The following is a 16,094-nucleotide window of genomic DNA, read 5'->3' on the forward strand; positions in this document are numbered from 1 at the left end:
CAAGTATATAATTAGCTTTCATTGCATAATATCATTACTCTTATACGTTCTGGTCATGATCTGATCCATCGTTGTGCCTTTAAGCATTGGCTCTGTCACTTGTGTGCTTAACTTTGTGTTCTCTTCCAAAATCTGTGCTGCCATATAAACGTAGAGTCTTAAACTTTTTTCTTAGTTTCCGCTACATGTGTGCTATTCCAAACGTATAATGTAACATATTGTTATACATTATTGTGGCTCATGTTGAATTTAACAGATGTTGAATCAGCGCTAGATTCACACCCCTAGTTTGGTGTTTACCTAAATCATGACACCTCCAAAGGGGAAATATTATTGGTCTGGTTTGTTCCTATTCTTGGGAGGATGGATCAGGGGCAACGTGCTCGCCGTGGAAGCAAGACGACATGGACCAACACAGGTTCAACACCCGGGTCTGCACTTAAAAACCTCTGGGTATTGAGCGCATTATAAATAACCTATCATATCATATCGTATTCGCCATTGGCCAACAGCATTATCATACCTTTGTTAACTGTTTTGAATTATTGCAGGATTCCAACACCAGAAGTGTGACTGTTTATTGATAATAATGGAAGGTCTCATTTGATGTGCCTCAAACATTATATGGACGTTGCCTATCATACACATTCTAGCAGGATTAGGGAAACAAGTGAATTTATCAATTTGTCAGGAAACAGGACTATTACGAACTAACTTCTACCCATTGCTCTCCTTCATATTAGGAACAACACAACATGCCCACCATGATCTATTGATAGGTCAACTCCTGTGAATAGCCCTCACTCCTCCTTTTTCACCACCAAGAGTAACCTACAGTCCACACTGGGATCTGTATTTTACATACTCTGACTTTACAATGCCTGCTGTCAGCTCTTTCCCTAAACAGCTCACGCTGCACTAGCGGTCCCATCTAAGGGCCCATCTGAAGGCCCATGCCAGGAACGTGCGATTGAACTAAGGCAAAAGCAAGAATGCCCCACAGCCTCCCTCCCATCTGGTCCAAGTTCCGCAACACCGAAACTCACCCCTTCCAGCATAATCTCCTGCTCCACTGCAGCAGCTACAGTCTCCTGCTCAAGCCGCAAGCCTCCGGACTACAACCTGCCCAGCTCTTCAAAGCAACTGCAGCAGTCATCGTACACCAGATCATGGAGACAGGGGAAGAAACTAAGGTTCATCTTTCTCTTTGCTGCTTCTACTGCTTTGTGGATTATATTGGGCACTGATAATGCTCACCACTGTGTCAGAAGGCAAAGGTGGCAAAAATAAAATAATAAAAGAAAATCCATAGTTGCCTTAGACTTAATAGTCCGCTGGTGTCCCAGCGCTCAGCAGGAGGCTGTCCTGTTTTGAAACACACATGTCCTGGTACTCATGTGGCCTATTTTCACACCACACAATACCCCAAATAACCTTGACATGCTGCTGGTCAGTGCTGCTGCAGTAAAGCTTGCAGACACACTGCTTTTCTAGAGTACTGTTACTAACTATAGCCTTTCTACTGTTGCTTATTGTCTACTGCATACAAAGGTAATTCCTTTCATCAGGCCTCTACACTTGTGGAACAAAGTATCAATATTACTAAATGCTGGTTGTGTGCTTATAGACCAGAACATGTTTCCCTGTCTACCCCTCCCTGCTAATTCCTTCTGGCATGTGGGCGGTTCTGCTGCTTTGTACTTTGTGGGTGGAAGACTTCGACTTGATCTTGAAAGAAATCCTTCATGGTAAGTAATCCCTTCCTGTGTGGTCGAGCTAATGACACAAGAGATGGAACTTTTTGCCAGCACAACCTGGAACTGCCTACACATTATGGCTACAATGGAAATGGCAGAGTACAGCTCCACACCCCATCAGAGACCGGAAAAAAAGTTGACAGTGGCGAGTTTTATTCAACTATCTTTATGAATGAAGGGATTTCTTGGCACATACAACAACATTGTGCCACCCTGAATGATTCAGCATCAATGTGTGCTTTGAAAAATGCCTACATAATTATGAGTGACCCTTCCTTTGCAATGTGGCTTGGCTTGTAAACATTCCTGCAGCACATATTTGTCCAGTTGTTACTTTGGCTGGGAACCTTTGTATCCATATCTCCTGAACCACTAGCCCGGTTATCCCACCTTAAGAGCTCCTACTTTATATTGAATATTCTGCAAGTCAGATTACAAGACCCTGCCCTGGAATTGGTTAGCACTTGCACCATTAACAATCATCCCTGCAGTTACTGCCCACAAGGACCGACCTTCATCCTGGCTGCATTACAAATGCCAGGGACTTAGTGGACGCATAAAACAAAGTAAACACAAAACACCTTCACAGAGACTAAAAGAGTTTGGGTCACATTGTTTTGTTGGTTTGGTACAGCACTTATTTGTTTGCAAGCTACAACCGACCTTCTGGCAAACAACAAAGCTGGAGATGTAAATTTACTAGCAGAAGAGCACCACTAAATAAGTAATACATTTTTGCAAAATAGAATGGTGTTGCAGATTTCCAAAAAAGTGTTGTGATTTGATCGATAAACTTTGTAGTGGCACAGGTTTCAACCAGTCAGTTTACCTTCCTGGATGTGTGGCTAAGAGAGGCTGGGAGGAAAAACATGATTAATATAATGCTGTGAGTGATTCACAAGTGGCTAGGTATGAATTCAGTTTGCTCAGCCATATCATACAGGACATTCAAAAAGTACAATTACCTTTATTGCAGAATTTGAAGGCTGCAACCAAATGGAATGGTAGAATACTGTCGGAAAGGTTAGCACTTCTGCATTATATGTGCAATGTCAACTGGATTATATTCTTGCAAATATTCCCTTATTGTTTTTGCTGATGGAATACGGTGCCCTAAGCTTTACACTCACATCATAGAGCAAATATACAGAAAGGGTAAAGTCATGAGATGTGATCATGGTGATGATCCCGCACATTCAGGACACTGGTTCTGAAACTAAGGATGCTGCTTGGTGTTCATCATTCAAGAAGCCATGCAGGGCAAACTCAACAAAATCAAGCAGATATTGTCAAAAAAGAGGAGATGAATCTAAACAATTGGGGGCCAGTGACAATGTCACTTTGGTAAAAAAAAAACGGATTCCTCATTTCAGCTTTTTTACGGATATAACCGTATCTGAATTAGCTAAAATCATTGAACAGCTAAACACATCTACTTGTAAAGGAGATCCCTGTTCACCAGTTATCATTAAATCGTGTACTCCCATTTTGTTAGGTGCTATCTGCAAATTTGGGAAGGCCTCTTTCCAAGAAAATTCAGTGCCCTTGGGGCAAAAAAAGGCTTGGATAAACGCCCATCTTAAAAGAAACTGGCTTACCGGATGATACTCCTCTAAACTATAGACCCATCACAAATACCCCTTACCTGCTTACGATCTTGGATCGGGTAGCTTACGTCCAAATCTCTGCTCATCTCAATACTCATCCTATCCTTAATAAACATCAATCAGGGTTTAGGCAGCAATTTGGGACAGAGACTGCCCTATTAGAACTGAAGTCCAGACTATTGGATCATATGGACAATGGAATGTGATTTCCCTTGATGCTCTTGGATTTGTTGGCGGCCTTCGACCTCGTGGATCATTCCACTGTGATCACCAGGTTGAAGAACGTGGCCAACTTCTCGAACGAAGCAGCCCAATGGATTTCTTCATTCTTGAGTAATCGAGAATGCCGGGTTTATTGTGGTGAGGTGAAAGCTCTCCCGACAATCTTGGAATTTGGTGTACTCCAGGAGGCATGCATTTCATCTTGCCTACATAACATCTTTACGGTTCCTTTCTTTGAGCTTCTAGAGCACAATGGGATAGCGTTTACGAACTAAGCTGATGACACACAGTGTGTCATCCCACTTACAGGTACTCATGATAAAGATGAATTCCATCTTAATAAAGTATACAACCTCATTGAAACCTGGATGGTACAGATAAAACTGAGCTCTTGGTCGTGGGCACTACTAATATGGTCAGGAAACTGGGACCTGTGTATGAGAGCTTTTGTATAGAGGACACCAGAATTGACATTCAAAAGAAGGTTGAAACACTGGGTGTCTTCCTTGACCAACATCTTAACATGAAAGCTCATGTCAGAAGTCTAGTCTCGTCCTCTGCTTATTATATCAAGCTCCTGGCACATCTACTACCTTTTATTACACAATCCAATGCTGAGACCATTACAAGGGCTATAGTGGGTATCAAAATTGACTACTGCCGCAGTCTACTGTATGGTATTAACAAAGGGGACTGTAATCTATTACAGATAATACAGAATAGCGCAGTACGAGTAGTTACTGGTATTGCAAGGAAAGACCATGGGCCTCATTCCAAATATGGCGGTAAGGGATAGCGGCCACTGGTAACGAGACCGGTGGCGGTAATCCCTTACCGCCATACTCCGAGTTCCCTCTGCGCCCTCGCCCTTAACGCCTGCTTTGAGCAGGTGTTAAAGTCGAGGGCGCAAAGGGGCCTCCAAGCCAATAACGGTGACCGTAATGAACGGTCACCGTTATTTGCATCTTCCCCATTCCCATTGAGCCCTATGGGGGCTCATTCGGGAATGGGGAAGAGCCTTGGTGAATGGGGAATTACCGCCCCGCCAACCTTGGAATGGGGCTGTGATTCCGCCATCCACCAAGGCGCTGCCGGTCCGGGTACGTCGTCAACCAAGGCGTTAATAGCGCCATTGGTTAGCGCCGTACTCGGAATGAGGCCCCATGTCACTTAGGCGAGACGAGGTCTGCACTGGCTCCCAGTTGAGTCAAGGTTATTATATTGCCTGCTGCTAATTACACATAAACGTCGACTGGGCAAGATGCCCTCCTACTTACAGGACCTGCTCAAACAAAAAACACATGTGAGATCCCTTAGGTCCAATAACACTGATCGGCTGGCTTTGCCCAGATGTAACACCATCAAAGCCACAAATGGAGCCTTTCAGAATGCAGCTACAAGAGCTTAGAATGGGCTTCCCCCTGATCTCAGGGGCTTAAAGTCTACTGAACATTTTAGGAAGAAATTAAAAACGCGGTTATTCAATTGAATCTGCTCTCTCCTCTGAATTCCTCTGTCTAGCCTGCACTACATTTGCCATATTTGTTGTCAGTCTTCTTTGGTGTTCTGGCGCCCTTAAGCCTACGGGTCCATGGTTTGCGCGGTATAAAAATTGTTCAAGTAAAGTTGTTTATTGAATTACAAATCACAAACAGTACCTTATTTAGCGCCTTCAAATTATAGGTCTGCAGCCTCTTTGCAGGATCCCATGTTCAGCTACTGTGGTCAGACCACAAAACGCATCAAGCAAGATTGCTTTCTTTTCTGCCAGGCTTGTCCATGCCCTTGAGAAAAGGATATTTTATATTTTTTATACAGTTCTGTAAATAAGCTCCTTATTGTGGATAAGCTTGCACAGAACCAGTGTACATTTTTTCTAAAACCGCAACAAAGGCAGCGGATCAAATGCATGCGTCACTTTGAAACACCTGGAAGTTTTAAAAACAATCTTTAATAAGATGGTGAGCATCCTGCAAATTAGCTGTGTCGTGAACTGGTAGCTAGCAAACTATAGACACTGAAAATTCCACAACTTAAAAGGTTCAATTGAATATTTGTTTCACAAATCACAACTGCTTTAACTAATAAATGTGGAACCTATGTGGGTTTAAGCAAACATCTGCCAAGCAACATTGTTTTGATAGGAAGTCATAATTTTAAATACAGGATGTTCACTTGTATCCATTAAATGGCATCTCTGCAAATCCCTGTGTTCACTTAAGTGAAGGGACAATTGTCAGTCACCTGCGTTGGTGGATGTTCACTTGTATCCATTAAATGGAATCGCTGGACATCCCTGTGTTCACTTAAGTGAAGGGACAACTGTCAGTCACCTGCGTTGGTGGATTAAGCATGCAGCCAAGCCTAATTAAGATTAAACAGGGGTCTGTACACAGATTGACAGATTCAAACAGACAACACGACATGAGAACATTGGAGCAGATGAGACAAGGTCACATGTGAGGGAGGGGTGTGCCTCTGATAGCAATAAACCAGGCATGCTGAATTAAACCAAAAGCAAACATGTGAATATAGTAAGCGTCCCCCAATGGAACAGAAGGCCCCCTCTTATCAGAGGCAATAAAGGACACACCGCAGGTGGGAATGAGACCACGACCAAGTGCGGGTGAAGTTAAAAGGGTTTTATCTAAATCAAATAGGGCATGCAAAGGACTCTGCAAATCCGAGAGCGCTCTGTCCGACAATAGCAAAGACAATCAGTTATATTACAAATACATGTCATACATGAGGTAAGCTATAGGGGCCACAGAGTCTTGGGGATTGGATGGCGATGTCTAGCTATAAGTTCGGTGCTCCATGATTGGCGGAAGTCCACATGGTGGCATCACAACGTGCCTGGGTCAGCTGGGCTCATCTGGGTGGAGCTCTCAAGCGCTGGCGGTCATCGGAGATTCTTCACGAAAGTACTAGAAACTTGCCCTTGTGGCCTTTGAGACTCTTCATCACACTCATCCATACTGAGGTGTTGTTTAAAACCTCTGACACATTAACCTAATACCCAGGTGGGACACAGGGAAAACAAAATGCAATACAAGCTATTTCTATACATCATCATAAAATTGTCAGTAACAAGGGGTCCAGTCTCGTGGGACTAAGTGTCTTATCAGGGGGCATGGGTCAGGCTGTCTTCATCATTTTACTCTTGTTTGATGCAGTAAAGGATGACTCTGGGGGATGTTTGTGCAAGGACGGATAACTGCCTTTGCGGTCTTTTCGATTTGGGGTGAACTGGGATACCATTGGGTCAGTGGGGGCACCTAACTGGCACCTCAAAGGCATTGGAATTTAGGACCAGGTAGTTCATAATTCATGTGGCCTGGCCCTGGCGGTCTCTGTCATGGGGGAGGTAAATACTTGAAGCAGATCCAACAGAAATGTGGGGAGGTGAGGTTGTGCTGCTCGCTCTCCAGTGAGCCCCTGCGGGCCTTGGCGGGAAGAGGGGGAGATGGCCTTGTAACTCTAAGCAACTCCACATTCACGGGGCTGCACACTATATCATAGGAGGGGACAAAATGTTAAAGCTGGGAGCGTTAGGGAACATGCACATATTTTGTTGTTTTCATTGTCTACATCACAGTACATAACAATAGCAATATCACATACAATTCATAACATTGGTCGATCTAAATACGTGTTATTCATGAGAGGCGGACAAATATAACATGAGGTAGTATCAGGTTGAGTCATACCTTCAACAGAATAAGAGCAGCATATTAATGTGGCGTTTCACTTATACTACAGTCTGCTTCGATACCCTACGTAGCTTACATGTAATATGTCATCTTTCGTTACATCATACACAAGCATCTTATATATTGTTTTTTCAATTATCCTTTTTTACAATAGTAGCAAAACATTGGTTGGCACAGATTGAATGTATCGAGTAGTTGTACATGGGGCTTTAGAGCATGGGGGCGTCTTGAAGGTATACAAAATCACTTTGCTTTAATATAAGTAGTCTGCACTGCATATTTACCATACATTACTGCACATTCTTTAGCAACAAGGATTAAGCTGAGAAACTCGAGGGCTTGGTATGTATGGTCAATGCTTCATCTGGGTAACTGGGCAGGGGGGTCAGGTACACCATATATTATTTGTTGAGGGGTTAGGCGCGGGGTCGGGTGTATTTGGTATGGATGGAGTTTGTTCTTTTCCAGACTCTAGCTACAAGTCCGGTCACTTCTAGGGCAATGATGTACTGCGGAAGGTAAATGATACAGTGTTTGTTTTGTTACTTGTTAGTGTCTAGTTGCTCGTGAGAACGGGCTTTCAGCGGGTCTGCCATGGGGTGGAGGTTGGGGGGGGGGGGAAGTGCAGGCCTCTCCGAGTGCGGTCAACTGGGGGCCGAGCTGCAGCTCTGCACACCAGCTATTCTACATGGGCCTGGGTTCAGCATGCTTAAAATGGAGTCCTGTTCATTACAACATGGTGTCTATGTTATGCCAGGCTACTGGCCGTGCAGCCTCACTTGTCGGTCCGCTGCCGCCCTGCCTCCCGGGCCCAAGTGCATAGGGGGCTGCAGACGAGTCATGAGCCTCACGTAAGTGGGCGATGTAGGGGCGGCGGGGTCTTACAGACCTCCCCTTCCATACATTTGGACATAGGAAAGCGACATCGAAGATGAACCACATCTGAGTTTAAGGTGTGTATAACTCGCACCACGTCTGTGGACACATGCCGCAGGCGTGCAATATAGAAAGAATGCAGCTACGGCTATGCAAGTCCGGTCCAGCAGCTCGCATAGCCATTCAAACTGAAACTCTTGACGTCCCTCAACACCTCTCCCATTAGTATACAGAGACAACCTATGAAAAATGCCGGGTCTAGCAGGGCACACATCCCGTCTCTGCTATACATGGAAGAGGATGGAGGGTGAATGAGAGGAAACCAAACTATGGAACAAGAAGATAAATGGTTCCGATGGATGAGAGTTTTTTGTCAATAATAGGGTATTGTTATTATAGTATACTTGCCTTACTGGCGGGACAATGTATCTAATAAAAATTATTTCTTTTTCAAACTCTTTATGGGTTGATTATTTACTTTGGGGAATGGGTGATAAGAGAAGTTGCTGATTCCATCTGTCTCGCACCGTTGCACAGATGTCTCACGGTTTTAGTTCCCTTTATCTAGTGAGGTTTGACAAACAGAAATAAAGGATAGGCAGTTTTGGAGGGATGCATTAGTTGCATTAAGTTCAAAATAAATAAAGCTGAAGCACAAAGTCTGGCTTGCTTCTTGACCAGGAAGCTGACTGCTTGGGTATGGTGCCCCTCACGAACATTCAGACTATATCAAAGGTTCAAATCTTGTTTTATGATAAAGGACAGAACTATTGGTATGCTTGGGGCAGATGTTGTTATCCTGAATTATTACTGATGCAATGATGCATGACTCACTGTATGTGTATTTCCTTAGCCATCAGGATTACGTTGCAGTGAATTTGACTAATGCACTTTGCGAGAGCAAGTTGTACTGTGTAGGCCGCTTTGGTATGTGTTTTTGTCCTTTGTACAATATCTCCTATAAAAAAAGCCAACAAACCATTGCTGCTGTTATTATAAACACTAATTTAACAAAGTATTGAGCAAGTCCTTATTATCCCTTCAGCTCTACTCCTTTGTTTGTTAGAAATTGTTCAGCTAATGGCACACCAATTGTAATTCCAATACACCCTGTTATTCTAATGCTGTGTCTCTTGCTAAACAACAATAAAGTCGTCTACACGTGTTTCGACGGGACTGTGCAGGACTTTTCACTGTGACTCTCTGATGGCTCCAGCCTTCTTCAGGACAACGGTGGGTGCCTAGATGTGCCCCACATTTTACGCCTTTCTGTGTTTGTGACTTCTCTACAAATAAAAAACACTTGTATTACCATATACGTTCAGTCCCCACTTGTCAATTCTCAGTTTGAATAAATCTAATCATGCTTGTGTAACATGAATGTGATCCAAACACAGACCTACCTCCAGGGATGGCTCTGGCTATAGCTTCAGGGTTCTTAAGAAATTCCTATTCCTCCTCATGCAACTGTATCACTTGAGAATAAGACCATCTATGGGCAACAAGGTGTAGAACAGGAAACAGTAAATATTCTGTCACATGTTTTCTATGTGCAGAGACTTTCCACACTCTAACCCTTATTTCTCCTACTTTGCTGAACTTTCTATGTGTGATGGATCGATCCCCATCATATATGTCTGCCTACTGATGGCTGTAGATGAACTTGAATGACTGCAGCACTCTGCGGGAGACCTGAAAGAGCAGGGACCCATTGTTACTGGGTTATTCATATATTTCAATCTAGTACCAGTTCTGTATGGAACGTCCAAGGGTTACCCCTGGTTATAGCTGTCTCTCTTTTTCTTTGTTGAAAGTGCTGGATAACCTTTTGCTGAATGCAATCTCTCTGTCGTTACTTATTCAAAGGCTTGGTTCCTCTTGTAATTCTATTGGAAACAAACAAAGGGCTCAGTTTAGTAACTGGAAACCCCTCTTTTACAATCATTGCACTGGGCTGATCCTACTCGTCCCACTGTTTCCAGGGACAGTCGTGGTAAAATTACCATGCCACCCGTTAGCATACAGCTGTAGAGGACCCCCTCACTTGTGGTTATATTAAGGTACCCTTAGTGAATTTCATATTATGTGTACAGCCCGCAGGTGAAAGGGTGCATAACTGCAGTATAAAACAAGATGACTGTGGTCCTCTATAGAGTCATTAACAAAATGGAAAAGGTTAATATATATATTCATTTTCAGATGAGCACTATAAATAATTGATGAGTGCTCCAGCCCTGTTCACCAACAACCGGGGAACTGATCCCTTGCCAGGGGCCAGTGATGAATTAGAGAAGATAAATCAAAAAAAAAAAACTGATTAGAACAGACTTGCAGGGGAGTACCTCAAGGCAGGAATTATCCCAAAGGGACTCCAAGTGAAGAACATTGCACAAATCTTTATACACAATCCTGGCTTAAAAAAAACATTTGCGGTGTAGGGAACAAATGTTCACGCAACTGGATCGAGTTAGTCATTGAGACAGCGGAAGAAGTGGCAAAAATGCAGGTTGAAGAACTGGCAGCACTAGAAAAACAGTTTCTAGACAATAAAACAGTCCAAGATGCCGAAAATAAACTAGAGAGTCTAGAAGAAGAATTTAAGAAGTTTAAACAACTTAATTTAGATAGAAAAATTCTAAAAACTACAAAGAAATATAACCAGTTACAAAGAAGAAAAAACATATCCATATCTACGTGACGGGTTCTATACAGAACAGAACGCCAGTTACAACAATAGACATCAAAATAGATACGTAACGTTCTCTAACACCTCGGGATCAGTTAGTTATTCAGATCAGACCTCAGGAGACGCAGGGGCAGGACAGGGGACCTCAGGTGGCAGAGGTCAACAACAGGTTTTTTTCAGGGAAGAACATAGAGGCCGCAACTGACAGAGACCACCACAATACACACAGAGGATGCGAACAAGACAGTGGTATTCCAATCAATAACAGAGGATGAAATACCCATCACCAACCTGTCTAAACATACACTCAACAAGTCAAAGACAGATCTACTAGCAAAAGGGCTTTCATATGTACCGGTGACAATAATAATAATGATAATAATAACAAGGTCCCCAATTCTATAAGTGTCTCCCTGGGACTTAACCTAATCTCCCATACTTTTTGCTTGTAAAAATTGTCTGTATGACTGACCCCTTTCAATAGTTCCTGTTTGATTTCATTAAATGTTGCAGTGCCTAGGGGATTTAAAGGTTGGTATGAATGCTGCAATTCCCCTCTTAATAATGGATCTAAATAACATGTTTTGAAATCATCCCCCTGATGTAATTGCTGGGCCAATCCTTCGAAATTGAGGAAAATAACGACCATGTCCTTCCCCTCTCTATAGGATTGCACAACTCTGTGGGGAAGAATGGGTCTTTGTTCAGCAGCAACAATTTGGTCTAATCCAGCCTAAAATTATATCTTAGCTTGGATTTGATGGGTTGTTAGCTGGGCTAATAGAATCTCTAGAGTAGCCATCTTGAGATTCAGGAAAGAGTTGGTCAAGCAGTCATCAGCTGTCATTGAGGATTTATTGGGTACACCGTCAGAGTAGTCAGCTCCTTTTTTAAAGCTACGAAGATCTGCTTTGTAAATCGGGTCTTTCGTTGACCAAATAAAAAAGAAAATGAATTCCCTCCTTCCAGTTCTTGACGGGTTTCTATTTCCTCCTTGGCCTCTGGTCAGACAAAACACTTGGTCACAGAAGCCCTTATGGTAGAACCTCTGAATATCTCTCTTTGGCTAATGACTGGGGAATATTTTTATCTATGGTGATTTTAGTAGGTTTCTTGAGACTTGGTTTAATCCACAGAGAACCTATCGAAGGGAAGTTAGAACTAGTTTTAACAAAGAGATTTACTCTACTTTGAGCTCTTATAGCATAATATGTTAATCTCAAAGCATTTGACAGGGGGCGTACTTGGAAGAGAAGTTGCTGACACCTAATGGGGATCTGATATTTACCCACAATAATTTGTTTTATGTTAAAAGACTGTGCCATCCAAAGCCGACTCAAGTGTGATCTCCTCTCCCTGTAGTTGTTTAATGATCACAATATTGTGAGGTACCCCTTGGGTAAATTAAGAGAAATATAAGTGTACAATTATGATGGATTCCCCAGTTTCTATCAACTGAGTCACCATCCCAACCATGACACCATATCTGAAGAGCCGGGAATGCGATGCAAAGAAAGAACTCATGGTGTTTGCTACAGCCCTTTTTTCAAATAATAAAAAGGGTTGTAAAATACCACGCTGTCCCTACTTTAGAAGGTATTTCCCTAACTCAACCAAAACTAAGGGTCTGTCCTGTGCCAAGATGTCCAAAGCAAAAAATGTCCTGAGTCTGAAATCCTATCATAGTCCTCACAAGTATCTCTAAGGTGTTAAGGGTTTTGTTCTTGTCCGTCAAAGTGCACAAAAGTTCAAATTCAAAACAAAGGTACGAAACAAAGGTTCCAAATGGATAATGTTTACAGTTCCAGGCAATGGCTCCTTTCCCTATGTTTCCTTCCACCAAAACAAAGGTATAACCCCAGTTCTTTATAATTCAGGAGGATAACGCTCCCTTTTTTTCGGTGTTGTACTCCACTCCAGCGAAAACTACTCCTTTCCCAAAGTCTTTTCCCACATTCAGTGCAACTCAAAATCCTAAGGGCATGAATCTTCCTTGGGATTCTCTATTACTCATAGAACACCTGGTATACTCCTCCAGGTTCTCTTTCACCTTCAGTGCAACTCATCATCCTAAGGGCATGATTCTTCCTTGGGATTTTCTTTTACTTATAGAAAACCTTGTATACTCCGCTGTCAGGTTATTTTTCACCTGCAATACAACTCAAAATCCTAAAGGGCACAAATTGTCCATGGGATTCCCTTTTGCAGCGGTTCCACACACTTAGCTTTTCCTGGTATACTCTCCTGCCAGACTGTCTTAATGTAGTTCATTCCAGACACTTGATTTCACTTGGCTTTGCCTGGTATATCATCATGTTCATCATTGTTCGTTCCTTCAATCTTGACGCATGTTCCCCACTTGCTCTCTATGGGCTCACTGTGCGTTTCGGGAGCTCCTTGCGTCTGTCCTTCCTCCTTTGCCGACTTGGTGGACATCCGGTTATCCTCTGCGCCACCTTCCTCTGCTGTTGGCTGCTTCGTCTGCCTGTGGGCATTCAGCACAAAACATCCGTCGGCTCGATCACCATGCACAGTCTAAGTGAGAGCCTTCAAGCTGCGTTCTCCAATTTCCAGGATTCTGACCGGTGTCAGAATACAGTTGCAAGGTTCTCTTCATTGCAACAGCCTCACCGCTGTCTTTCTCCGCTCGGCTTCAGTATTCAAAAGAGTGTCTCTGTCTCTCTCTCCTGCTGTATCACTTTAAACTTCCCAGCACTGCTCAATATCTTCCAAACATTAGATTGCTGCGTTGGCTTGTGGTTTCTGGTTCTCTTAATTACTCCATCTCCCTTCCTCGACACAGTACTTACAAAGGATGGGTATTGAAAGATACCTTCAGCAGACTTGGCAAATTGTTGAAGGGAATTACTACAATATATCATTAAGGCATTAGGAATGGAGTGGATATCCCAAAAAGGAAAAGGGGGATACCATGTCTTATCTGATAATGCGTGTCCTTCTCCTTGAGGGTCGCCTTGCCCCATGTTATCCTCCCTCGCATAGCCAGCCCCACGGCACCATCTTGGTCCAGGACACTCAGGCCAAGCTCCTCCTCTTTGATAGAAGCACCCCCTGATGCTTCTCAGGCCACATTATTAACTTCCTTTCCTCTCCTGCTATCCCTTTTTACCCCTATCTGGCTCCTCTGCCACTTCCTTCCTCTGCCACCTCTTCGGCACCTCCTAAAGCTTCTCTGGCCCCCCTGTTGCCTCCCTCTTCGACTACTCTGACTTTTCTTCCTTCCTCCTCTGCCCATCGTCAGGCACCTCCAACACTTCCACAGGGTGTACCTCTGGCTTGTACCGCTATCCAGAAGTCCTTCAAATGTGGCAACCTGCTCCACATCTCTACTTTCAACTTTAATTCCGCTGTCAAACACTCCTCTGACATCTGCCATCTCTGAGCTTGATTTGGATGTATTCGGTCTCAACGAGATTTGGTTCACGGCCAGCTTTGGAGTTTCAACACTCTCCTTTCTGATGGAAACAAGATTCTCTCCGAACCCAGAACCAACCGTCCCGGTGGGGGCGTAGCCTTGATTTTCCCAGAGTGGTTCCCTGCTTCTATCATTCCAATTCAGCACTACTACTCCTCCTTTGAATGCCTGGTCTGCAGGCTCTCCTGGCTGCTCTCTCACTATGGGCACTATGTACAGGCCGCCAGGCCAGATCGCCCTCTTCCTCTCTTAGTAGGCTGACCTCCTCTCTTCACTCCGTGCCTCTTCCTCCCAACTTCTCCTCCTCTGAGACTTGAACATCCACCTGGATGCTACCAGCCCTTCGTCAGGATTCTTTTGCAACCTCTGTGATTCTCTCTCTATTCTTCCCTCTGGCCTGACTCACTCTACAGGACACACCCTGGATGTTCTGATCTCCTCACACCTCCCCTTCTCAAACCCTCTCACCACTCCTCTCTCTTGGAGGGATCACTTTCTCCTTTCTTCCCACCTCTCTCTCTCTCTCTCTTTCCCGATGGTCAAGCTGACTCCAGCACTGCCTCCTACCTTCTTGGTCATCCGGCCCATGAAACAAGTGTCAGTTGAGGTTTCTGCTGCTACTTTCTCTCCTCCTCTTGCACCTTTGGCTGACTCGCACCCTGACACAGCCCTCTCTAACCTTCATCGCTCTATCTCTAACACTCTGGATGTCCTTGCCCCTGTCATGCGGATCCGCTTGAAGGCCAAATCCAAGTGCAACTCTTGGTACGATTCCGACCTCGCCACCCTTAAACGTAAGTGTAGGGCGGAAAAGAGGAAGTGGAGGTCCTCGGGGACACCCCCTGACAAACTGGGCTACCGTCTGCTCCAAAGGCAGTACAGACTCTCTGTCCTCTCTAAGAGAGCCATAGGAAAGAGTATGAGTCCAAGCTACCTCACCCTTGGGGCGATATGGTAAATGTTGACACACACCAGTGAGAGGGTTAATGTAGCATAATTAGACTACACTAACATAAGCACTCATGTAGTTAAAACAAAATTTATTCTAAAACACAAAGTAAAAAATATAAAATGGTGACAGCAAGCATAATATCAACAAAATAGTGTAGGCATAAGTATTTACAGTTCATATTTTTGTCACAGTATACACAACATAGATTAAGAGCCATGGATTAATAACATAGCCCATCTCGAAAGGAGGACTGTCGACACTATGTTTTGTGTTTCTAGTTCGTAAGAGGGTGTCTAGTCTGGGATGCAATCATTTAATGTCGTGAAATTTGGTGATGGATGAAGGAAGAACTATGGGTCGATAATGGTTACTTGCATAGGGGACATCAAATGGTGGTACCTTTCAAGATGAGAAATCTAATAATAGATTTAGCCCATATTGGACACTTGGGGATTGCCAGAACTAAAGGTTTGGTGAGGTCAGAGTTCTGGAATTCCGAACTGTCATCAGGACTTGTGAAAGCTGATTGATATCAGGGTGTGGGAACATAAGGCAAATGCTTCACCAGTTGACCATTAGTCTAAAAACAATATAGAAACAGAACAACAAATGTGTATGTGTGCTAACATGTTTAGGATGCTGTTTAAGATATATATGTGGGTGTCAACATACCAGAGGGTAGTAAGTACAGGGCGTCTTTGGGCTGAAAACAGTACGATAGTGCCGGTAGGGCACGTCGTGGTAGGGTTCTGTGTAGTTTTCTGAATTCAGTCCTGCAAAAGTCAGGTAATCAATAAATAGCTTTAGTACATGGGAGATCAAAATAATGTGTGGGTGAGTACTGG

The 16,094-nt window shown here is 43.6% G+C and overlaps 1 long non-coding RNA gene across 1 annotated transcript in view; it reads right to left on the reverse strand.

The window, feature by feature from the left end:
- Window positions 1-16,094, reverse strand: part of LOC138547570 (uncharacterized) — a 41,681-nt gene that overhangs the window by 11,101 nt on the left and 14,486 nt on the right. The window contains exon 4 of the long non-coding RNA XR_011291410.1: window positions 15,922-16,022. This is a non-coding gene — a long non-coding RNA (uncharacterized lncRNA). The remainder of the gene's footprint in view (window positions 1-15,921; window positions 16,023-16,094) is intronic.

Source organism: Ambystoma mexicanum, chromosome 1q (genome assembly GCF_040938575.1).
Source record: "Ambystoma mexicanum isolate Mex_15411 chromosome 1q, UKY_AmexF1_1, whole genome shotgun sequence".
Lineage (NCBI taxonomy): Eukaryota > Metazoa > Chordata > Amphibia > Caudata > Ambystomatidae > Ambystoma > Ambystoma mexicanum.